The sequence below is a fragment of the Urocitellus parryii genome, chromosome 10 (assembly GCF_045843805.1).
Source record: "Urocitellus parryii isolate mUroPar1 chromosome 10, mUroPar1.hap1, whole genome shotgun sequence".
NCBI classification, from domain to species: Eukaryota; Metazoa; Chordata; class Mammalia; order Rodentia; family Sciuridae; genus Urocitellus; species Urocitellus parryii.
In genome coordinates this window covers 25,943,546-25,968,399 of record NC_135540.1, presented here as the reverse complement: position 1 = coordinate 25,968,399, position 24,854 = coordinate 25,943,546, and the positions used below count along the sequence as shown (strand labels likewise).

The window sequence follows — 24,854 nt, the reverse complement described above, 5'->3', positions numbered from 1 at the left end:
TGCTACCAATAACCTGGGGTTGAGTTGGGGGTTGTAGCTCAGTGGTAGAGCACTTGCCTCGCATGTGGGGGGCACTGGGTTCAATCCTCAGCACCACATAAAAATAAAAATAAAGGTATTGTGTCTTTCTACAACTAAAAAAACAATTTTCAAAAAAAAATAATAACTTGGGGTCAAGAAACTTCTGCTGGCTTCACAGCTGCCTCTTGACCCTGAATTTGTGACTAAGAGTAGAATCTAGAATCTGCTATAAAAATTCACATCTTCTGCAGCCCCTCATACCTGCCATACCTAGAGAACATCTGCTTGGAAGCAAAGGAGCCTGAGCAATAGAGTTTCCAGGCTTCTAGCCCCTGAGCTGCAAGGGAGAGTAGAGATGCAACTGGGAATGAGCGTTGAATGACAAGAAACAATATACAGAGGAGAGTCAGAAGATGAGAGAGGAAAGGAAGGGAAGGGAAGGGAATTGGGGTAAGAGAGGAAACAGGGAGAAAGGAGAGAAGTGGAAGAGCAAATAACCCTGGTGTGGAATTAATCAAAAACACCACGGTAGAGTGGAATTTGGCAGTAACATGGCCACGGGTGGAGTAGGGATGGGGCACATGTGGATGACCACATCAGACTAACAGTGCACCAGGAATTCAGTTGTGAGAGCAAAAGGGTGCCCAGGAATCAGATCCACTATCTGGTGACAGAGAGATGGACTTTAGCCTGGACCATGGCCAGACAGGAATCCTAACTTGAATTTTGTGACTGGAGCACCCAGGTTTCGTGACTCCTCCTGCCTTATTTCTGTCTTGGGTCCCAGGTGATCCAGTTAAGTAGATAAAAACTGTCCTTCAAACTGTGAAACTCTGCATAAATGTCAAGCACCATCATCTTGTTCATTTGAAGGTGGCCATCTCTGAATAACTGAAGCAGGGCCGGCTTCTCCCCCAAAGCCACTGAGAAGCTGAGGAGAGGGAGGGAAGGGAGGACGCACTCGGCTCCTCCCTGTCCTCCCCAGGGCTCCCTCGGGGCCAGTCTTGCTTGGCTGCAGACCCCCCTTGAGAGCAGCGGTGCCACACTGCAGGCCCACCACCAGTGCTTGTGCCTGGACGCTGACGGGCAGTGAAAGCAGTCTCTTTCGCCTCCTTTTGCAGAACAACTTGTGGAAGGGATGGGTCTCCACAGGGTGATCAGGGAGCCCCAGGTCTGGGTCCCAGGGCAGCTGGGGGACCACAGCTGAAGAAGTCTGGAGGTATGGGGAGGCCGGGGAATGGGGGAGACCTGGGGAGCAGGGAGAGAGAGCAGGAGGAAGCCTGGAACTTTCCCCAAGACAGTAGGACCAGGAGCTTCAAAGCCAAGTGGTGGCGCAGGTGGGACACCCCCAACATGAGTGACCAGGGCAACAGAGCGGAGGGAGCAAGGCGCCCAGTGGGGTTCTCTTTCCCACTTCCTGTTGGCCTCCACATCAGCCACTCAGACTCATCCCCATTTTCAAGGCCAGGCCCTGCTGAATGTACAGGTGAGATGAAAGGACAAGAGGACATTAGTAACGTGATCACCCGAGAGGCAATGCGCAGAGCCTGGGCTCGGGGCTCCTCGCCCTCTTGGTGTCACTGAGACACAGAGCTCACCTTACAGGCTTTCTCAGGCCAGGGCAGCCCCCAAGCTGCAAGGACTCCCAGAAGTCAACCCTTGTCACTCTCCCCGACAGTTGTGTATTTCTTCATTCTGTTCAGCAGAACGAAGCCCCAGAATGCAGACGAGAGCCATGTCTGCGTCCTACCTGTCCTACCCGCTGCCCAGGATCAAGGATCCTGATAGGCCTGCCATCTGTCCGTCCCTGCCTTAGCTCTCCTGCTCCCCCAGCTCGTGGGGCAATGCAGACCGAAGGTTCCTGGGGAGAGGCGCCCGAGCCTTTAGCCTCGAGGCCACCACAGAGAACATCTTTGCCAAACTATCTCATTTTCTCCTGACTCTTGCCAATGGCTTATTCTGGATTGAAAAATTTCACAAAGGAGTGACAGTACAACTCGGGTGTGAACTCTGGGAAGGAAAAACAAAAGTGAGCTTTTTAACCCACTGTTGGCCCAACCACCAGCAATTAATCATGATGATTCTCCTCTGGAGTTAGGGACTAGAGCCCTAACCAACTCCAGACCACTCTCTTGCTTCACTTGGTCCCTCGGTGCTGTGGGGTGCTGTGCTCAAAGAGGGTGATGGAATTGGGAGGTATTAAAACCTTTAAGAGGTGGAGACCAGTGGGAGGTTCCTTGGTCAACTGGGAGGAGGCCCACACAAAAGGCTGAGCCTTGTCATTTGGACTTTCAGCCTCCAAAACTGTGAGCTAAATAAACCTCTCTTCTGTATAAATGTGGAATGTTTCAGGCATTTTGGTATGGCAACAGAAAACAGACTAATACACCCGCAGATATCTTAAGTGTCTGGCAGGTGAGCCTGGACTCTGGTACTGTCTTCAAACCATTGGGTTCTATGAGAAAATGTCTATTTCAATTGAATTTGCAATCTTGATCACTCATCGAGGCAATGAGTGACTTTGATGTTGTTCTAAAGACACTCTATCCTTTTCTGCCTACCCTTGAAGCAGGAAGTGTCCCACCTTGTATATCCGTTAGTGGCCAGACTACATTGTGTCACGCATGACTGATCAGATAAAAATTATGAGCAACACATGCTACCAGTTCTTCCTTGTCCTGTGATCTTGTAAAAACAGATATTTCCCAAAGCCAGGAGGAACACTTTCTTTTTTTTTTAAATGTTTGTTTTTTAGTTGTAGTTGGACACAGTACCTTTATTTTATTTATTTACATGTGGTGCTGAGGATCGAACCCAGGGCCTCTCACGTGCTAGGTAAGAGATCTACCGCTGAGCCCCAGCCCCAGCCCAGGGGGGAACACTTTCCTTGTCGAGGTGGTGGGGTGACTGCCTTTGTCACCTGGGCACGTCCCAGGGTTTTTCAGGGCCAGTATTTTTTAGGCAACAGCATTCTTGGCATGTCTCACAGATTTTGAAAAGGCTACAGGGTAATATACCATCTATCTAGACATTTAAAAGGCATTTTTAAAATGCCAAATGTCTGTTCTCTGTCTGATCGGTGAGCTTCTGCACTTCATTTCCACTTTATTTAACTCCATGGAAGAGGGCTCCTTGGAAGCACCTGTACAGAGAGGATGGGAAGCTTGGTTGTAGTTCACCCATTTTTCTGCGAGACCTGGGCCAACTTGCAACCTGTCCTGAGTTTCTCTGCACTTAACTGATCATCCTCGACAGCTGGATGGAGTGTGCTTGCTATAGCTCTGCTCTGAGGAAGAAATGGGAGGTTGTGGGGGGACACACAACAGTGGGAAGACATCATCTTCCCAACAAAGCTCTTGCTTCCCGTTGTGATGAGTTCCATAGTTTCCAGGATGCCATTTGCCACTTCTGATAACGTGTGTGCTTTGTTATATTGTCCCAGCATTGGACAAATGACCTCAGACGTTTGGTCTTATTTGAAGGAGGTGAATATGGAGCGGAAGGCTCTTGCTGATTCATAAAGCTGCCTGTGGATGGGCTGTAATTTGGTACTAGAACTTTCTATTCAGCATTCACTTTGTCTTTGAAATACTTGATTCATAAAAAGGAAGAACTGTGGTTTGTTTGAGTAGCCCACAATCCACATCAGAGGAACAAGAGGCCCACATCACAGTAGCCAAAGACCCAGGGCTCTCCTAGCTCAGTTTTGTCATATAAGATTGGATGAGTATTTAATGACAACTAGAGATACAAACTAGCCATGGATGTGTGACTAAGGAAAGTGACCCAACTTGATAGAATAGAAAACCAAAGTACAAGGTGCCACAAGGAAAAGCACCAATATTTCAACCAGGCCATTATTCAATAACTCTTGATTGAATTGATAATCACTTTTTTCAAAAATATTTATTTATTTATTTTGTCTCCAACACCAGGCCAGATGCTAGGAATACATGAATGAACAGGACCGTCATGAAGGTCACAGTCAGAGTGGAGCACCCCGGAAGTAAACCAGTGATGACAGCCACAAAGACAAGCCCCCGACGGGAGAGTCCTGGGGGAGCGCCCAGGAGGGGCCGCTAGCTCAGCGGGGTGGAGAGGAAGGGCAGAGCAGAGAAAACTTTCTTCTAGTCAGAGCAAACTTTCTCTTTTGTCTAGCGTCTGCTGAGTTCTGATGGCATTGCAGTCAACAGCCGAGGACAGTGTCAGTCTGGTGCATGACCCACTCTGATGCAGAGAACTCCCTGCAAATAGAAGACGAGCACTGAGCAAGTCGTTGAGTGCTAGTGGGATTCAGAAGTCAGCGGGAGTCATCAGAAAGGTGTACCCCAGGATTCTATGTGGGTCTTGGAGCACTGGAAAGGTTTGTCCAGGTAGACCTCAGTGGGGAAGACCCTCTATGCAGAAAAACTGACTTACAAGAGCAAAAGAGGACTAGGATGCTTCAAGGTCAAAAAGTAGAATGTCCATTTAATAAGTGGTTATTAGTAGGTACACAGTTCTGTAGGAAAAACAAAGGAGTTTATGACGTGGTTCTACCCTCAGGTGCAGGGATCAGCAAACTTCTTTGTAACCGGTCACATAATAAATATTTTAGACTTTTGTGGGTCATACAGAATTGCACATAGGCCATGGTTTGGTGACCTCTGCCCTAAAGACTCGAATTATCACTTAGAACACAAAGTAGATACAGAAAGTTATAAAACAAAATGACTCCGCCTGAGGTCTTCAAAGACAAGTCAAATCATCGGCCCTGGGCTGAGGCGGAGAGGGCCTTGGATGCCAGGCTCACGGTTGGATTGTCATTGGGTAAGCAGCGAGGCACCGGTGATGATTCTGAGCAAAGGATTGCTTCTTGCAAGATTAACTTCACAAAAGGAGAGCAGAGTAGATGAGGGTGTCCAGAGCCCGTGGGCAGGTAAACTGGTAAGGTCTCTTGGTGCTACTCAAAGCCCCAAGTGAGAACTCAGGTTGTGCAGTTAGTGGGGGAAATGGAATGGGCAAGGCCAGGAGAGGGCTGTGGTTTGGATGTAAGGTGTCTCCAGAAAACTCCTGTGTTTGTGCAGAAACATCCAGGAGTAACGGGACTGGATTGTGAGAGCTGCAGCCTAATCAGTCTTCCACAGTGTGAATGGACTGACTGGGGGTAACGGAGGCAGGTGGGGTGGGCTAGGGGGGTGGGTCACGGGGGGTGCCCTGGAAGGGTGCATCTTCCCTGTGGTCCCTTCTCCCTCCCCCTCTCTACCTCCTGGCTCTGCCATGACTTGAGCCACTTTCTTCCCCTGGACCCTTCCACCATGACGCTCTGCTTCACCTTGGCCCAGAGGAATAGGGTTAGCCATCTATGGACCGAGACCCCTGAAGCCACGAGCCCAAATACACTTTTCCTTCTCCAAGCTGTCCTGGTCCAGTGTTTTGGTCACAGTGATGCAAAAGCTGACTTAAAACAGTGAGGAACATTTCACATAGTTTGAACACTGGATGTGAGGCTTGTGAGAAGGAAAGGAGCCAAAGAGAATTCCACGGTGACAAAATGGTGGCACTGGATGAACGGATGGGAACCCTGGGAAAGGAGAGTGTTTTGAAGAGACAGTCTTAGTCAGCCTAGTGCCTGCTGGGTTTGAATATTCCATCCTCAGGAGAGTGCCGGAATGCAATAGCTGGAGGGGAGCTCATCTGTGGCCAGTGAGAAAGGTTGGAAAGATGGCAACAATGGGTGCTAATGGCTGCCATCATTAGGCCCGGCATTGCTTGGAGATTTTACAGGCTTTATCTCCTTTAATCATCCCTACACCCCTCTGGGGTATATGTTGTTGTCCTTGTTTTATGGATATAGAGACTGAGCCTCAGAGAGGGTAAGTGATCTTTCCAGGGTCACACAATCTGTAAGGTGTTAGTGCACTATCAGAAGCCGGGTCTCTCTGCCTCCTGAGGCTGTGCTCACACACCAGAGTGTTCTGCCCTGTGGCTAAGTGGAATTCTCCTGAGGGCAGAAGCTTTCGCTAGTACACTAGGCTGTCAAAAATTGAACCCGTGTTCACTCTTGTATTCCCAATGTACATGGGAATCCCCTTTTTCTTTTCTAAATTAGCCAGAAACCCACATGGGTGCTGCTCATGGTCTGGCTTCTCTCTTGAAGGCTTCCTCCTCTTCTACAGTCTGCAAAGAGACCCAGGGACCGAGTGGCATAATCCACATGCTTACTCCAGTTGACACCGGATTCCTCCAATCAGTCAGCCCCTCACCTATAGGCTGAGTGTCCAGGCTTCGGAGTGGTGAAGAGTTGGCCATGTCCCCAGCACTGGCAGCCGGGGTCTGTTAGCTCCTCCCGCGTGCCCCTCCACGTCAGCTCCCATTGGTAGATGGCAAAACACGCCACAATTCTCCCCCTTCCTGCATCCATGCCCCTTCCATGTGACTCTGAAATGCCCTCCATCAGGAGCGGGGTCTGCCTGCCAACCCTCCACGTCTGGACACTAGACTATGGTGGGGGTCATATTTTACCAGGACTAAGCTTAGGCTTCCAGAGTCCCTGCACACACACATTCATTGTCTAGGACACCGGTCTCTGTCACACGGGGAGCCCGAGCTGGCCTGCTGCAGAATAAGAAACCACGTGGACCAGCGATGTGCTGCCCACTGTCCCAGCCAAGTCCTCAGACATGAGAGAACCCAGCCAAGGTCCACACAACCCTAACCAGCGCTCACTGACCGGCACCCAGGAAGCCAGCTGGGCCCAGACTGACCCAGGACTGGCAAAATCTTGAGCTCTCGATGTTTGCTTTTCTTTTTTAAACCACTAAGTTTTGATCTCATAGAACTTTCTAATCCAACTCCATCTGCATTTGAAAAGCCCTCAGCAAACCACGTTTAGCTCTGGAACTTCCTGGTTTCCCAACATTTGAGACCTCGGAGATTCAGCCACTTACCTCTGGCTGCTAAGAGTCCTCTCCAGTACTCAGACAGGAAGGCAGAGCCAGCCTCTCTCTACCTCCAACTTCCCCTCGCAGATGAAAGGGCTCTAATTAAAAGGCAGGAAAGATCAGATACCTCTGGAGTTCACTGCCAAAGGTGTCGAAAAACCTCAAAGTTGCTTTGCTTCTGACTATTCATACATCAGAAGACTAATTAACTATGACAAGCTGACCACTGGAAACCATTTTCATAGGGATGACATGATGATGGATGGGTCCATGCTGTTACAGTGTCATTGCTAAAAAAGATGTGCCGAGTCCAAGTTCCAATTACTTAGATGAACATACAATGTAGAGGTCTCTTTCATGCCACAGAACCCCATTGCAATAGGCTGACAGCTGTCACCTTTTCTGTATTTAAGAGCCACATTCATGGGCTGGTGACACACTGAGCTATGCAAGTGAGGCTGGCTCTCTGTCTGGCAGCTGGAACCAGACCCAGCTAGATCTTGGGGCTTCAAGGCCTTGGAGACCAAACGCAGCTAGCACAATGGAAAAACCCAACCCGGCACGGCTTCCCTTCCAAACTGGGACGTGTGTGCACACATGTGTGTTTGTGAGTGTATATGTGTGTGCACACATGGGGGAGGGGAACTGCCTAATGCCATGCCACCAAGTGAAAACCGCTCATCAGGGCCAATCTTACCTCGTCACTAAATGGCTTTTATGGGGGTCTTGGGTGTGTGACGTGTAGGGCAAATCTCACCTTCCATGTCACATCCAGACTTTTGAGCAGAATTTAGAAAACAAGTCTCCGAAGGTCTTAAGTGTGAGGTGGGCAAGAGTTTTCTTAAAGACAGAGAACAAATATTTGAGACTTTGAGGCCGAGAGACAATAGCAATGATATTATTTTGGTGTTTATATAACCAATGTAACCATGCAAAAATGTAAAAGCCATTCTTACTCGCTGGCTGTAAAAAAAAAAAAAAAAATGCATAGTTAGCTGGCTGGATTTGGCCTGCAGGCCACAGATTGCTAACACTTGCCTTAAATAAACAGAACTGTTGGATTTCTCACTGGCATTTTATTTCTTCAGGAAAAGCATATATATAAAGCATATTTTAATGTAACATATTGCATATTATAGTGCTATTAAATATATTAGAAAATATACGACACACATTATATATATATTTTTTGGGGGGGGCATAGGTATTGAACCCAGTGTCACTTAACCACTGAGCCTTATCCCCATCCCTTTTTATATTTTATTTAGACAGGGTCACACCAGTTTAGGGCCTAGCTAAGTTGCTGAGGCTGGCTTTGAACTCACAAACCTCTTGCCTCAGCCTTCCGAGCCGCTGGGATTACAGGCATGCGCCCTCTCACGTCTAGCTGTAAACATATTAATAATATATCACATATATGAATATACTAACATGTTAATATAATGATATGATAATATATACTATAGTAATAAATTATATACAGTAACACAGCAATTATTGTTTCTTCCAAGTAACATCACAAACTGGTGTTTTTCCCCCAAACAAAAGCTAAAGCTCCCTTATTTGGTTCCTGATGTTACCTGCTGACTCACACTCACCTAAATCTCCCAGTTTTATAAAACAAGGGTGCTGGATTAGGGTGAGGAGCATTTGTCTAAAAGAAATGTGTGATCCCAGACTTAGTGCTTTCAGCTCGCCACTCAGCCAAGCCTCACCCTGCCTTCATCAGACCACTCACCGAAGCCCCGCCTCTGCTTTCTTTGCATGCAAGGGAGTTCTGGAGATTTCTATTTTAGGCATCTGCTGACCTAAATGTCTTTTCTATAAGAAACTTAAATACTTGGTGACATTAACATTTGAAATCTAGCATTTTTAATAGGTAAATACATTTCCATGTTGGAGAATCAAATCTACATGAAGAAGTGCTTCTGAGAGATCTGCTCCCACTCGCCCCTCCCCACTGGAGATGACCCTGTGTGTGTTTCCAGGGGTTCTTTATGCAAATAAAGCAGCAATCCTTGCTCCTCTATTTCATTTTCCAAAGGTGCCAGTGATGCACGCCATTGTGTGCCTTATTCTGGCTTCTCACTTAGAGTCTACTCTGGAACATTTCCCCTATCAGCTCATGAGACGGAGCATTGAGATCCAGCAGATTTACCGTGTAAATCATTTACTGAGACGTTTTAACTCTGGGTGCAGAATTGAACTAATCCCAATCGCCGCAAACTGTCTCCGAATCCCCCTCTTTCCTCACTGGGGTGAGGAAGTGGATTCTAAACTTGGACACTCTGATTAGAAAGGAGACACTTTGGATTTCCAGAGTGGATGCAAGCCTTATTCCACAGTGTCTCCCAGGGAGGACGTGGGCCTCTAGAGGCTTGGGCTGGGGCAGTCATGTGCTGGCAGGGAGCAGGCCATCTACACTCACACTAGCCCCTTTCTCTTTGGTGTTGGGGTAAGAACAAGGAATGGGAAGGAGGGATTTCTCCTGACGTGGCTGCCATGGAGAAGCACAGGAGGGATCCGATGTGGCTGCCACGGAGAAGCACAGGAGGGATCCGCCGCTGGCTGTTCATCTGGCGCATTGCTGGTGGGCTTCATGCAGACCGGTGGGGCAGCTTTTCTGGACAGTGGTTATAGGAATAAAATGCTGCAAAGGTGGCATAAAACTCAAATAATGGCAGCTTTGCTAAGGAAGAAGCAATGAGAAGCCTGACGCGGTCCCAGTGGTCCTAGCCACTGTCGGTGGCGTAAGCTCTGTCTGGCTTGTCACTCTTCCTTCTCTGGGGTAGGGCGAGCTGCTGGAGCCAGCTGTTTCATCCAAGTTACAAGAAATATGAAAGAGTAAAAGAGCAAGAGGAGGGAAGAATGTTGCCTTTTTCTCTTATAAGAGAAAAAAGAAAACCTTTTCCAAAATACCCTGCAGGTCTCCACTCCTGGGCCAGATTTCTTAAAAAAAACAAACAACCTGAGCTACAGCTAGGCAATGTAGTTTTTAGCCAGGCAAATAGCTTCCTCCAGCAGAATGGGGGTCCTCTTCGTAAGGAAGGTGAGAGTGGCTGCTAAGCAAACAGCAAACCATCTTCACAGTTCCCAGGAAGATTCGGCCACATGTTCCAGTGTCCCACAGCTTGTGCACCTCGCGCTACCCTCTCTCCATGCTTCTTGCCGATGCGCAACCTGCAAGCTCATCTGGCCTCAGAATCCACGGGAACAGACAGCATCTGCCTTCAGCGCGGCTCCAGATTAGCAGACAAGGATGCATGTCATCCCGCTAGCCCCAAGGGTTCTCTGAATGTCACCCCAGGTCAGGGGCTCGGCAAACAACTAAATGAAGTGGGGTGGTTTGGCCGGTCCAAACTATGAGGGATCCATAAGGAATCCCTCCCTCTTCTTTCACAAACACCACACATTCCCACCAAGGAAGCAGCCCTCCACCTACGTCACCTAAGGGTGGATAGGAGGGTGGGGCTGGAACCAGGCACAAGGATAGTCATTTCCTTTCTTTCTTTCTTTTTTTTTTTTTTTTTTTTTTTTTGTACTCGGGGTGCTTAACCACTCAGCCACATCCCCAGCCGTTTTTATTTTTCCTTTTGAGACAGGGTCTTGCTAAGTTGCCTCAGGCCTTGCCAAGTTGCTGAGGCTGGCTTTGAACTCAGGATCCTCCTGCCTCAGCTTCCTGAGCCACTAGGATTACACGTGTGCACCACCACACCTAGCAATTTCTTAAGCTTAGATTGACATCAATTTGGAGCCTTTTATTCCTTTAGTCATTAGGCAAACCTCTGGAGCGACCAGGCAATCCCCTGGGTTCCCATCATCCCCACAGGGACTTGAGTTATGCTTGGTGTCAGTGGCTCCTGGTACCCCATTATGCTTGGTGTCAATTTTTCCCTGACTTCTCTGCCTTCAACAAAAGACGCTGCCCCACCCCCAGCCCGGATAATGCATTCTGAGGTCACATTCCGTCATTCAAGCCCTGCCCAGAGAGGCACCAGACAGAAATGTACACGTGAACTCCCTCAGACCAGAAGGAGGCCACGTGCTGAAACCAATCCAGTTAATGGGTTGGAACAGGAGTTGGGCTTCCAGCCTCACTGCTTGTCTCTTTTTAAAGAGCTCTGGGTTGAGAAGTCATGATCCAGGACCACACCATAATCCCTCCTGCAGGCAACACGCCTGGTTTACTTGCTCTTGAACTCTGCACTTTGTTTAATGCAGATGGGATCTGGGGGCTCCAGGAGGGCACCCAGGTGTTGGTAAGTGTGAGGTGCACCTGGGAGCAGAGAGCGCAAGCGCTCAAGCCCTCTCTTCATCTGCTAAAGGCCTGTCTCCGGCCTCCCTCTTTCATCCCCAGCTGCCACTACCTGCTCCCAACTTCCTTCCTCTGGGGACACAACTCTTCCCTACCTCAGACCTTTATTCTTTGCCACAGCGATTTGGGTCGTTTTATCCTAAAATCCACAAGTGAGCAACATGTACAGCCCAGCCCAAGTGTCACCAGGAGGAACCGAATCCACCAAGTATTCCTGGCCAAAGGACTTCATCTTTAACCAGACTTATTTTATTTAAATGAGCTGAGCTACAACTAGTCAATGTACCTTTTAGTGAGACATTGATTCGGCAAGAAGAATCGGGGTTCTTAGTAAGGAAGAGAGGGCGAGTGGATGTTAAGTAGACAATAAACCATCTTCTCCCCAGAGTTCTTTGCAAGAGAGTCACATTTTCTGGTGCACAACCAGTTCGTGACCTTACAGCATTCTGCGTGGGTCTCTTGCAAATCGGGAGAGGCTTGGAGCTGGGCCCTTGACCCACATAGATCAGTGGGAGTGAGGACTGGGTGTTACCAGTCCCATGGGAACACATGCACCAACGGCTTTTCGAATCCTACAGGGATCCTGGAGCTGTGTTCATGCTGCTGTATTCATTATTACTCGGTCTATGCAATGAGCATCCTGGGTGCAGTGTAGACGATCAGAGTTTAGAATGGAAGCCAGGTCCCTCAGCCCAGTGCCACCTCTGTCGGCGCGGGCTCACGCCTCTCACCGCGCACCCTCCCCAGTGATCACAGCACACGCGTCCCCAGCACAGGGTGCCCTTCCTTTTGAAAAGGGGAGGCTAATTCTGTGCCCTGATCAGATGAACTGGTTGGGCACCGAAGATCTTTTCATTATTGAACTGTTAAAAGGAGAAGAAGAGACAGGACTGAAACTCTACATGTTTACAGTTTGGAGGGGGTTGGTGGGTTGGTTGGGTTTTCTGGAAACTTTAGAAAAACTCCCTGCCAGGCCAAGGATGGGGTGGAAAGGCGCCCCTCCGCGGTCCCAGATGCCCGCAGCCTCATCCACGAGGCCTGGGTCGGATTAACACGTCTGAAGCTGCACCTCTGGTCTAATCCACAGTCAGAGGGGCACCCGCACAGCCTTTCATGTGGCTGCTTAAAAATCGCTGGAGCAGGACCAAAGGAAAACTTGAAAGCTGACATCATTGAACTTCCTAAGCTGAAAATCACCTCTCTCTGCTGAATGGAGAAAACAAAGATTTGCCTGAACTGCCAAAGCAGCACCCAGAGGAGCCCCAAGTTTTCTTAAGCGAGACTCATTATGATTCCCTGAAAAGCTCCTGTAGAAAGAGCCCAGGATGGAGCTGGGGAAAACCAAGGCAGGTGATTGTTTAATGGAGGATAAGATACTTTGGAATTGATTTTGCTAGAGTTTAAAACCCTGCAGTAGCTTCCAGCTGTGGACTGGATGTTTATATTCCCCCAAACTCCTGTTCAAGCGTGAGCCCCTCGCCCTGGATGAGGAGGCTGGGTCTTTGGAGATGACTGGGGTTAGAGAGGGTAATGAGGGTGGGGCCCTTGTGATGGATTCATGCCCTTGTAAGACACTTCTCTGCCATCTGAGGATGTGGGCAGAAGGTGTCCTGTCTGCATGGCAGGGAGAGAGCCCTCCAGAAGCCAACCCTGCCAGCTCTTGGACTTCCAAAATCCAGAACTGTGAAAAATAAATATCTGTTATTTAAGCCACTCCATTTGCAATATTTTGTCATGGTAGCCTGAACTAAGATACTCCTTGTTTCAGAAGCCAACATCTACCTACAGACTCTGAGTCACCTCCTTAACTTACTCCCCCTCATTTTCTCTGTTCCAGCCTACTGGCCTCCAGCATATACTGGGCATACTCCTACCCCAGGGCCTTTGCACTGGCTGCTCCCTCACTCAAATTAACATCCCCCAGGTCTCTGCTTAGTGTCACCTTCCATTGTGAATTTCCCTCACTTTATCAGAAAATCACAATAGATGTTTGGCTGAATCTTCTGATTTATTTATCTCCATAGCATTTGTTTGTTTGTTTATTTGTTTTGGGCAATGCTGGGGATTTGCCCCAAGGTCTTACATGCTAGGCAGCTCTACCTTCCCTACTAGATCATAACTTTCCTAAGAACTAGCAATTTTATGTTTACGGTGATCACCTGAGCACCCATACATAGTAAGCCCTCCATACACTGTTTTACTGAATGAATCAATGAATTAAGCCCATCCTCAATGCACGTAAGTCTGAGGTCTAGACTCATCTATATGCATTGTGTAGTCTCCATTGTATTTGCAAAGTATTTGTTCCCATCCATCGGGTCTTCCAGAAGGTTCCACGGTGGGTCCAGGTTTGCTAGGTGCATGGGGCAGGTGGGAAGCAGGGCCGACCCTCAGCCACAGGGCAGGAGAGTCCAAGAGGAAGCCACAGCACGAGGAAGCCCACAGAGACCCACTCCAGAGGGTGTGAGTGTCCACAGTGACACCAGCGGCACTCTGGGTGTTCCTGGGCATCCTACAGGAGGTGGGCCTGGCAGGAAGGAATTCAGATGCCAGGCAATGCCCGGGCACGCTGTGGGCTTGCTTCCAGGAAATGTGTCCATATATGACAGGAACCTGGCCCTGGGGGACCCCGGGCTGATTCACCAGCACCCTGGAAGGTCCCAAGGCCTTCGGAAGGCAATTCTAGAAGAGTCTCCAACAGGGTCCAAACCCAGACCTCGGGGGCGTGTCACCCAGGGAAGTCACCTGGGGATGGGGAAGAAGCAAGAGGCTGGTGAGTGAAGGCTGCTCTCCAGGGTCACTTCCTTAACACACTCCGGTCACCGAGCTTCTCCTCCCCGTTTCTGGTGCCCTATTCTATTCCACAGAGGAATCTCAACTCACCACTTGAAACAGCGCTGCTTTAATGAGCCCATTCAGGGTCCAGAGGACTCGGCACCCCTAGAGTCGGAGCTAACGTCCCTTCAGAGCCTCAGCACCATGTGCGTTAATAAATTCTGTCTTAAAAGAGAGAAAGAAAGCTGGGTGCGGGGGCACACGCCTATAATCCCAGCAGCTCGGGAGGCTGAGGCAGGAGGATGGTGAGTTCAAAGCCAGCCTCAGCAAAAACAGGTGCCAAGCAACTCAGTGAGACCCTGTCTCTAAATAAAACACAAAATAGGGCTGGGATGTGGCTCAGTGGTCGAGTGCCCCTGAGTTCAATACCGGGTACCCCCAGCCCCACCAAAAGAGAAAGAAAACTACTTTATTTTTTTGTCGGTTTTATCAACATTTTTTTTTAAGAGCTGGGCTCAGCTTTATTGCTTTTTTTTTTTTTCTGTGCCTTTTCAAGTAAAAAGAACCTTTATTCCCCCTGGTCCTTACCTGTAAGCCCCTGGGCTTCTGAATAGGATCTTCCTGGGGAGCCCTGAGTCTCAGCTAGCACCCCAGTGCCGGGGCTGCCTGAGTCAGGGAACCTGTTCTTGCAGAGGTGACAAGCCCCTTGGAGACTTCCATAGTGATAAGGGTACAGATGTTTACAAAGAGGGACAAAAGAAAGAAGAGAAAACACTTCCAAAGACTCCGCTGTTTCCTGTGTATTTGCACTGCTCCGTTCAGCTCTGTTTCCTGATCCGCGACTCTCAAAACAGATTGCTTTCATCTCATTCATCTCCAGCCTCCAGGGGCCTGCCCCACGGAGCTCACCTCACCCAGGGTCTCTTTTGGCCAAGGGTCTCCAAGCTGCTAACAAACCTCTAGTCGTTCTCATAGTGCTCCTTCTGTCTCTGCCCACCCATCTCCTCTCGACTGTTAACTCTATCCTCCAGGGAGGGAGACCAAACCCTCAAACAGTCTTTTCTTGTATTGTCTTTCTTGGGGGGAGTGGGGGAATGCTAGAGATTAACTCAGGGCACTTGCCCACTGAGCCACATCCCAGCCTTGTTTTGTATTTTATTTAGAGACAGGTCTCACTGAGTTGCTGAGCACCTCCCTTTTGCTGAGGCTGGCTTTGAACTCTCCATCCTCCTGCCTCAGCCTCCCGAGCTGCTGGGATTACAGGCATGGGGCCTTGTGCCCGGCTCAATCATTTCTTATACCAGAATGAAAAGGGCCTGGTCTTGGGTCCATGCTCAACCCAGGTTCCAGGGACAGAAAGGACGGATGGTCCTGCCCTGCTCAGGTGCCTGCACTACAGCCACAGCCAATCCCCCTGGTGCAGGCCTGGACCCTTTGAGCCCTGGTGTGACACGCCCCCGAGGTCCTGGGAGGGACCACTGTGGAGGCCCTCGGCTTGTTCCCATCCTCATCTTGCAGCTGCATCACCAAGGCCCCAAGTCTCCAGCTGCTCCCAGTCTCCTCCACCACAGGCTGGACTCTGCCTTGACCCCCCTCACATGGTTCTGGCCTCCTGAAGCAGTCAGCTCCTCCAGCCTCGGCTCTGATCAACCTCCAGGGCCAGGCTTGCGAGTGCCCAGGCCCATTTCTCCACGGGACCCTCCCCTGGCCCTGGCGGGGAAGACGCAGAGCAGCGCCGCCCACAGTCCACTCTCTTGCACTGCCCAGCCTCTGGGTCTCCTGGGGTGGCACCTGCTGGGGACGGCCCTTCCTGAGGAGGTGCTTCTGCTCCTCAGCCTCCCAGGAGAGAATGCGCTCCTCTTTTCTTCATATTTTTCAGAGCCAGCCGGAGCCAATTCCCAACCACCGTATCTCTGCTACAACTTTGCCGCTTTTCAAGGTGGATTTTATGGTTGTTCGCAGCGGAGAGCGCCCCTAGCTCTGTCTTCCCTCCCATCCCCCCAAGAGCCAGGCTTGACAAAGTAATTCCCAACACCCGCCCGGGCTCCTGCCAGCAGGATGAGCATCAGCGGTTCAGATATAATACAATAAAAAACTCCAGCTTGTTTTCTCGCTGTGGCCTTGTAGCTAAGTGCTAATGGTGTCTTCTGGTGAATTGATGAGGTCTGTTGGCTGGCTTTCTAACACCCTGGCCCATCTGCAATTATGGAGTACCTGCTGCTTTTCTGTCTTCTTACCTAATCATTCCATAGCTCCTTAAGGCAAGGGAAGACACTGCCATCCACTCCTCTATTTGAAGATGAAGAAACTAAGACATTTCCTGCAAAAAGCCCAGAGCAGAATGGAGCCCATGACCTTCTGGGCTGCGCGAGAGCACTTTACCCACAGCCCTCTGCAGCAGTCCCCTGCTGCCTGCTGACACTCCTGACGGCATTTTGTGATCCCGCTATGGTACAACTGGGTGGGCCAGGTCCCTCCATTATGGCTGGCTGGTGGCCTTCAAGGGAGCCCGGTGAAAATTTGCCCAATCAAGCCAAGCCCATCGCTCAGGAACTTTGAATGCACAATACACAGTGGTAGGTCGTTTTCTACAGGAGCTGCAGAAATTACAGAGCAGGGACAGAGTGACTGAGCTGGCATAAAGGAGGAACAGGCAAGTTCCAGAATGTGCTCACAGTTAGATTGAGGGCTCTTCAAATTATCCTAGAGGCCTTTGGAAGTCTCTGTGTTCCTCATTTTCTCTTGAATCCTTACGATCAGTTCTCATTGCTAAAGATAAACCAAACGTTGGAATCTGAAAGAACCCAGCAAACATGTCAGCCACACTGGTTAAAGAAAAAAATTAACATCTGTGTTTTGTTTGCTAATATCCATTTCATTAGCACCATGGAAGACGTTGGGAATCATATCAGGGTTTATGCTTTTTAAACATGCAGGTGGCCATCCCAGCAGCCTTCTGGAATCAAACCTCAGTTCAACTGGTTACAATAGTTACTAGACGTGAGGCTCTTAGTACAACATCTGCAAGCCACCGAGGACTCCAGTAAACGTAAAAGTTTTCATTTGGATGTTGAAAGTTATTGGCAGAAGACAGGAGAAATGGAGGCTGGAGTTTCTGGAGGAAAGACAGTGGGAGCACCCCTCTGGGAAGGTGGCCCCGGGCCTCAGGCCTGTGGGAGCAGGCTCCGTCCCTCGCCCCCAGGCATCCCAAAGGGCTGAGGAACAGCTCCCAACCTTCAGACCAGACCCCTCTTTAGCTCCTCCTGGTCCCTCTGATGATCTATTTTTCTCCAGGGCAGGATTGAAACAGAAGAAAGGAAGTGGATGAAGGAGGCAGACACAGGGAACATTCCAGAAGTCGGGGGTCCAGGCCATGGCAAAAAAAAAAAAAAAAGAACAAAATCTCAATGGGAAGGGTACCAGGAATGAGAGGCAAGAGCAGTAAACTGGGCCCAATCTGAACCCCAGAGAGGTGACGACTCAGAGACTCTAAAGTTGCTTTGACCCCTTTTAGTTCGGGGTCGGCCATCACTGGGTGCAAAGCCTGTCCCAGAGTCATGAACACATGTGACGGGCCAGAGTTTGGAGGACTGACTGGGTCAGAGGCCTCAAAACACAGGTTCCTATCTCACTCCTCAGCATATACCCAAAGGACTTAACATCAGCATACCACAGGGACACAGCCACGTCCGTGTCTATAGCTGCTCAATTCACAATAGCTAAACTGTGAAGCCAACGTGGGTGCCCCTCAATAGACGAAAGGATAAATAAAATGTGGTATATATACACAATGGAATATTACTCAACCTTAAGAAGAATGAAATTATGGCATTTGCAGGTAAATAGATGGAGCCGGAGAAATAAGCCAATCCCAAAGAACCAAAGGCCAGTGTGGTTCTGACATGTGAATGCTAACACACAATGGGTGGGGGGGAGAGAAGAGCAGAGTTCACTGGATTAGACAAAAGGGAGTGAAGGGAAGGATGGGGAGTGGGAATAGGAAAGACAGGAGAATGAACTGGACATCACTTCCCTATGTTCATATATGAATACACAACCAGGGAAACTCCACATCACGTACAACCACAAGAATGGGAATATACTGTGCATATGTATGTCAAAATACACTCTACTGTCATGGATATCTAAAGAGAACACTTAAAAAATGCAGTTTCCCTGTCTTTTAAACCTTTAGGCCAGCAATTGGACACAGGCCCTCCTAGGGAACCTTGGTCCACCCCACCTCCACACCTCCACACCTCCACACCTCCACTCTGTGCTTTTGAATAGTTCCTTGGGTCTATCGGGTCATGGTCCATCAGCCAGAAAGAAGCGTGGCCCCAGCCAGGGTCCTGCACCTTGCACCATGGTCTCTGGATCATCTGCAGGAGAGGAAGGTCTCTGAGGCTAAGGCTGAATCAGAACCAACTCCCTGCCTCCTCTTCAGGTCAGGATAATTCATCTACCTTCAGAGGGACATGAGAGGACAACCTGCAGCTCTAGGGCTGAGGCCTGCATTCTCACATGCCTTACCTAATCTTCATCAAGCCCTACAGAAGCCTTATTCCTCTACTGACCCATGTTACGGGTAAAGAAACTGAGGTGCTGGAGATTAAACCTCTTCTTCAAAACGGCAGAGCAAGTGAAGGCATTTAAGACCCAAGACCACCTGACAGCAAATCCCAACCTTGTTCCCCAGCCCCACAGAATCACCCAGCACTGCCCATGTTTGTAACCACATGTGTCCCCCTGGGTCCTTAGCATTCTCACACATAGCCCAGTATTGGATGGTGAGAGTGTGTGATTTATTTTAGATTTTCCTTTTCAATCATCCCAATTATGAGCTTTGTTCTTTCGCCCCATGTACCATCCACATTCAACAACTCATCTAGAAGTTCACTCCACTTCAAACACCTTGGTTGGAGGCATCAAGGTCACTCTATTGAATTCCTACAAAAGGACTCTGCCCCACTATATAGCAACAGATGGATTTAAAACCTTCTGTGCTACAAACACTGCCATGGCTCCCTGTCTTAGTTAGTTTCAGTTGCTGTAACAAAATACCTGAGACTGGGTCCTTTAAAAAAGAAAAGAGGTTAATTTTGGCTTATGGTCCCAGAGGCTGGAAAGTTCAAGATCTGGCAACTGCAGCTGGTGAAGGCCTTGTGCCACTTCAACTCGTGCCAGAAAGTGGACAGGAAAGCAGAGCATACAAAAGAGACAAAACATGAAGGGCAGCTTCACTCTGCAACAACTCCTCTAACAAGAGCGAATGCAGTGCTGCCAGGAAGCCCTCCTCCACTCATGAGGACTCGGCCCCCAGGACCCAAACGCCCTCCACTAGCCCCTGGCCCCAGCACTGCCACCCTGGGGGCAATCCTTCCAACATACGAATTCCAGGAGAGTGTTCCAACCCCAGCACCCCACTGTCCTCCCACAGTGAGAGCCGAGTCTCTGAGGTGGTCCAGCGGCTTGGCCCCTGCTGCTCTCTCCAGTCCCCCTACACGGGGCTGAGGGGTGTTTCTCAGCACACTTCCCCTCCGTCTGCGCCCTGAGCGCTTTCCCCCAGAGATCCAGCTCGCGCCTCCCGGGCTGCCGCTCGCCACCTTCTCCCGAGGCCTCCCCTGCCTACTCTGAACCCCACATTTCTGACTCCTCTTACCCTTCTCCTGCTCTTCTCGGCCACTTACAACCTCCCAGTTTGCTTGTCCGTCGTGCTGTGACGTGCTATCTGTCACCCTCTGCTAGAGCAAAATGCCGTAAGCACAGGGATCTTGGTTTTGGTTACTGATGACCCCGAGTGTCCAGTACCCAGCCCACGGCAGGCGGGCCCTGCAGCCTAGTGGGAGGACACTGGGAATGGACGGGTATAGAAATGACAGGGTCCCAAAGGCTTTATGCTCGCCTCTCCCTGGGCGTGTCTGGCCACAGCTGCAATCCATCGTCCCCAGTGTCCACTTCTGGGCAGGATATTGGTACAACTTCACTGCCTCTGTGTCCCTCCTTAAATCCCTCTCTCTGGGAGGAACCCACCAGGGATGCAGCCTCTCCATGAGGCCTCTGAGCCTTCAGTTCTGTGATAAATGCAGAACATTTCCTCTCGCAAAAGGGCACTCCTCTGTTTCCTCCATCCCACATGGAATGAAGCCGGGAGGCCTCTGCCACTCCAGCCCAGTGAGACAACACAGCGCGAACCCCAGAGTGCGTTAATAGACAGAATACCCCACCCCCACAGCCCCCTGTACTGCAGTCAGAAATGGCTAACAAGGGACATCCTCAGAAGAGCACAGGCTTAAAACCGAATGTGGGTTCACGTTCATAACAAGAAGGATAATTACTTTCTCTGCAAACATTTACACTTAATTTCTGAAGCTCATTATTTATTATATTTTGCCTTACTTGGTGCCCTGGGTAAATTGTTTATATTTAACAGGTTGTTTGACTCTCTCAAGTCTTGTGTCTCCTACTTGGGAAGTCAAAGCAACACTTTTGATCAAAGTGGAACACTTTAATTAAAAACCATGAAATTCCCCTCAAGGAAATAATTACACCTAAAAGCACAGTTAACAGATTTTCTTGTTGTTCCTCCCGGTTCTTGACATTGGCCCAGTTTGGTCACTATCTTGCTATGATGTATTTATCCAAACCTGATGTTCTGCTGCTCACTTCGGTACACAACGGAAGGGAGGGCCAAGATCATCCTCAAATCATCTTGGGAGCTTCCCACCAATGAGGAGTCTCTGGGGGCCCCAATTCAGAATCCAAAACGTGGAAAAGCTCCCTGGTAGGAATCAGATATGGGAACACGTACATTAGTGACTTCCTCCAGAAGGGCTGAGCAGGGGACATTGGACATGGTGGTATTTAGTCTAAAATATGCACTTGGCTAAAAAAGGAGAGAACTGATAGTTAACTGAGCATTTGATGGGGAGGGTCCAGCAAGGACCTTGTTAGTCTTACTCATGATTTTATCGATGGTACATGGCATGGTACCAAGAACATAGTAGGTGCTAATAAAAATCAGCTGAACAAATGTACCTACTGTATGCTAATCACCTTCCTTGCAGTCATCATATAACTCACTCCTTACAAAACCAGGTGAACAGGGTACTATCTGTCCTATCTGGCAAATGAGCATACTGATAGTCTGAGAAGTAAATTGCAATTATCCAGGAAGGACAAAAAAAAAAAAAAAGAAAAAAGAAAAGAAAAGCCTGGAAATCAGGTTTGTTTAGCTCCAAAGCTCTTGCCTATTGCATGACCCACTGTGGCCAGGTAGACGGGTTGTGGTGGGTCCAGACTATACCAGTTACCATCTTTCTCAGCCCCATCCCACTACACTGACTAAAGGCATCTACCCTTCAAGTTCAGCTCACTCACCTCCTCCAAGACCCCCCTTCACCCATCTTCATTAGAAAGTAGATTCTGGAATACACCACAGAGTCCTGAATTAGGATTCTGTGGTAGTCAGGAGCGCCCCATCCATCCACCTGTTCACAGCGCTGTGGAATCCTCATCCTGTCTACTTTCTTCCCAAGTTTGCAAGACCCAAGTTCTCCTGGAATCCTTGTCTCTTTTAGGAGGGGACCCTAATGACCTGCCTAGTCCTAGTTAATTCCCCTCCCAGGCTCTCCAGCCATAACCCCACATGTCTTTCCCCTGACCCCCACCCCAAACATGTCCAAAACCTTCTATTCCCCTGGATTCATCATCCCAGATTACTAACTGGTCTTCTGGCTTCAAGAATTAATTGTTCCAGCCTCCAGATGACTCCCAGTCTGACATATTAAAGCACACATGGAGCATCGTCGGTGTTGGTTAGCTTTCCAACATGATGACAGAAGGCCTGATATGATCAACCTTCGAAGAAGAAAAGGTCTAGCTGGGCAGTGGTGCACACCTGTGATCCCAGCACTTGGGAGGCTGAGGAAGGAGGATTGCAAGTTCAAAGCCAGCCTCAGCAACTTAACGAGGCCCTAAGCAACTCAACGAGAACTTGTCTGAAAATAAAAAAATAATAATAAAATAAAAAGGACTGGGGATGTGGCCAGAAACTAAAGAGACAGAAAAGGGCTGGGATCCCAATATCCCCTTCAAGGGTACTCCTCCAAGGACGTAACTTCTTTCCACTAGGTCCCACCTCCTAAAGATTCCACCACCTGTGGCCTGGAAACCAGGCCTACAACATGTGGGCTTTTGGAGGATATTCAAGATCCAAACTCTAGCCAGGTGTAGGGTGGTGCACACTGGTAATCCCAGCAGCTCAGAGGCTGAGGCAGGCAGATCATGAGTTCAAAGCCAGCCTCAACAAAAGTAAGGCACTAAGCAACTCAGTGAGACCCTGCCTCTAAATAAAATACAAAATAGGGCTGGGGATGTGGCTTAGTGGTCAAGTGCCCCTGAGTTCAATCCCCAGTACTCCTCTAACCAAAAAAATCCAAATTATAGCAATGTCACAACCTAGGTGAAAATCTTTACAGAGGCCCCCATCACTTACAGATTACAGTCCCAGCTTCTGGGAGAGCACATCCGCCTTTCCATGATCTGTTTCCACCTGTTTCTCTGGCCTCATGTCTCGCAAGCCACCCTGCTTCCACGTGTCTTTGAAGTTCTTGCTCTGTCCTCTGCTTAGAATGTCCTTCCCACCACTTAAAAACTATGGTCCCATTTGACTTTTTCTCTGAATATCAGCCCAGATATCACCTCTGCAAAGCCTCTCCTCAGTTTCCACACGGGTGGAATAACTATGCCAGGCACTCATAGAAACTTGAGCAGGCTATGCCAAAGTCACCTTGTAAGTTCCTCAAGGGAAGAGCCAAGTTTGACTCCTTGCTGAGCCCAGCACAGTGCCTGACTCTCAACTGATGTTCAAAAAATAGGTACAGTTCCAATGGCAAGAAAGCCCTGTGGAAATCCCACCACTGGTCGGGAACCTGCCTTCCCTGCTACCTGCCTAACCATCATTAGAGGTTTCTAAAAGCTTCCAACCACCTTTTCTCGACATCAGATGTCAGGGTGTCAGAGTGAATCAGGAGATGGTCCAGATAGACCATAGGCTTTTGCTCTGTGGAAGCTTCCTAAGAGGGGGTGCTACCACCTCCCAGCCCTCCCTCCATGTCAATCCCTGCCCTCAAACCAAACCCAGCAGGACCCTTAATCACATCCTTCACACTGGCCAAGGCAGACGGTTCCTCTAACCCAGGTCACATATGGAGCAAATAAGCATCACTGCTTACAAATGACCAGGAAGACAGGCCCGGGGTGGGGTGGGGGTGAGCCTGCTTCCTGCATGAACAGCGACTTTAAAAGAGTTTCTATCCTGAGTTGGGGTCAGGAGCTTCATTTTCAAACATGACTAATAATAGCACATTTATAGGGCACCTTGCTGATTGCGTATGTCCCAATTTTCTTGCAAGGCAGCAATGAGAACTCCAAAGGCACCCCTAAATTCCAAGCCCATCCCAGTCCCATCTCTTCTGTGCCACGGTCCCCACAGGAAGGAGGATGGTGAGAGTTTCCAGGCCGCTGTGACACTTGCTCTTCTGCAGCGTAGCATCTCAGAGCCAGAAAGGCACATTGTATTTCCAAGACTTGTCTGATCCTATTTCTTTCTAAATTGGATTAAGCTCTTTACTGTGTATTACTGATATTAAAAAAAAGAATGAATTCACATCTTGCAAACCCAGCAAAAAGCAATCGCTCCCATGGCAAGGAAGTCATTGGCCAGTGTCCACAAGAAACCAATTTTAACTTTCAAGCCCAGTCAGCAGGCGAACATGCTGGCTGAGGGCAGGGTCAGCCCTAGGCGACATCCTGAGCTGCTTGGTGTGAGCTATTAGGGTCCCGGAAACCCAGCTCGCTCTCACTTTCCCTCTATTTCTATCCCATGCCCTTTGGTAGCTCTTCAATACAATCCCGCCGTCCTTCCAGGCCCCCCTGTCTCCTAGAGAGGCCCTGTGCATGGATCCACAGGAGGGTTTGGTCCACACATGGCATGATCAAAATGGAAAATGATTCATAAAGTAGTATGTAAGAATAATAATGAGGCTGGGGGCGTGGCTCAGAGGTACAGCCTTTGCCTTTCAAATACAAGAATCTGGGTTCCAATCCCCAGCCCCCACCCCCACATATATACACATAAATAGTAATCTGTGTGGACGGTGTCTGTACTCTGCATGTTCATCTTTAGGACGGAGGAACTATTATTAAGGCTTTATCCCCACTCCCCTCTTATCCCAATTTCTCTGCATTTTAGAAGAGGATCCTGTTGGTAGGTGTCTCTGTCTGCTTTCTTTTATTGTAAAAAATAAAAATGACCTGAGATAACCTAGTTAAGTTGCTAGCACCGCAGGCTGGGGCCAAGGCTTTAACACATGGGCCTTTGTGGGTATTTCAGATCCAAACTATAAAAGTAGGGAATGGAGGTGGGAGGGTTAGGAAATGAAGACATGATGGTTACACTTCCCAGGTTTCAGGGGCTCAGGGATTTTGAGTAGAGCCCCAAAAGTGTCAGGAGTAGTGTTGTGCCCTCTTCAAGTTGCCGGAGGCAGTAGCCCCAAATCTGTCTTTTGGCCCTTTTGAGTATTTTAAAATTGATTGGGATTAATCAAAGGATAAAAGGAATATGAACTACTTTGATATGACATTCCTATAATCTAAATGCCCACATTAAGAGAATAATTAAATAGTATGCATCAATTACAAGAATAAGTTAGATCTATATGTACTGACGTGGAAAATTCTCCATGGGACAAAGCAAGTCACTGAATAATGTATGTAGTGTAGTAGGTTCTCATTAATGCACACGCACTCACTCACAC

At 48.9% G+C, this 24,854-nt stretch overlaps 1 long non-coding RNA gene across 3 annotated transcripts in view; it reads right to left on the bottom strand.

The window, feature by feature from the left end:
* LOC144257125 (uncharacterized) overlaps window positions 1-24,854 on the bottom strand; it is a 139,082-nt gene that overhangs the window by 8,125 nt on the left and 106,103 nt on the right. The window contains exon 3 of one of the 3 annotated variants that reach the window (XR_013344383.1): window positions 3,954-4,265. The exons of 1 other annotated variant lie outside the window; for it this stretch is intronic. This is a non-coding gene — a long non-coding RNA (uncharacterized LOC144257125). Of the gene's footprint in view, window positions 1-3,953; window positions 4,266-16,795; window positions 16,829-24,854 lie in introns of those variants that run through there. One more of the 3 variants, XR_013344385.1, reaches the window with a different exon arrangement.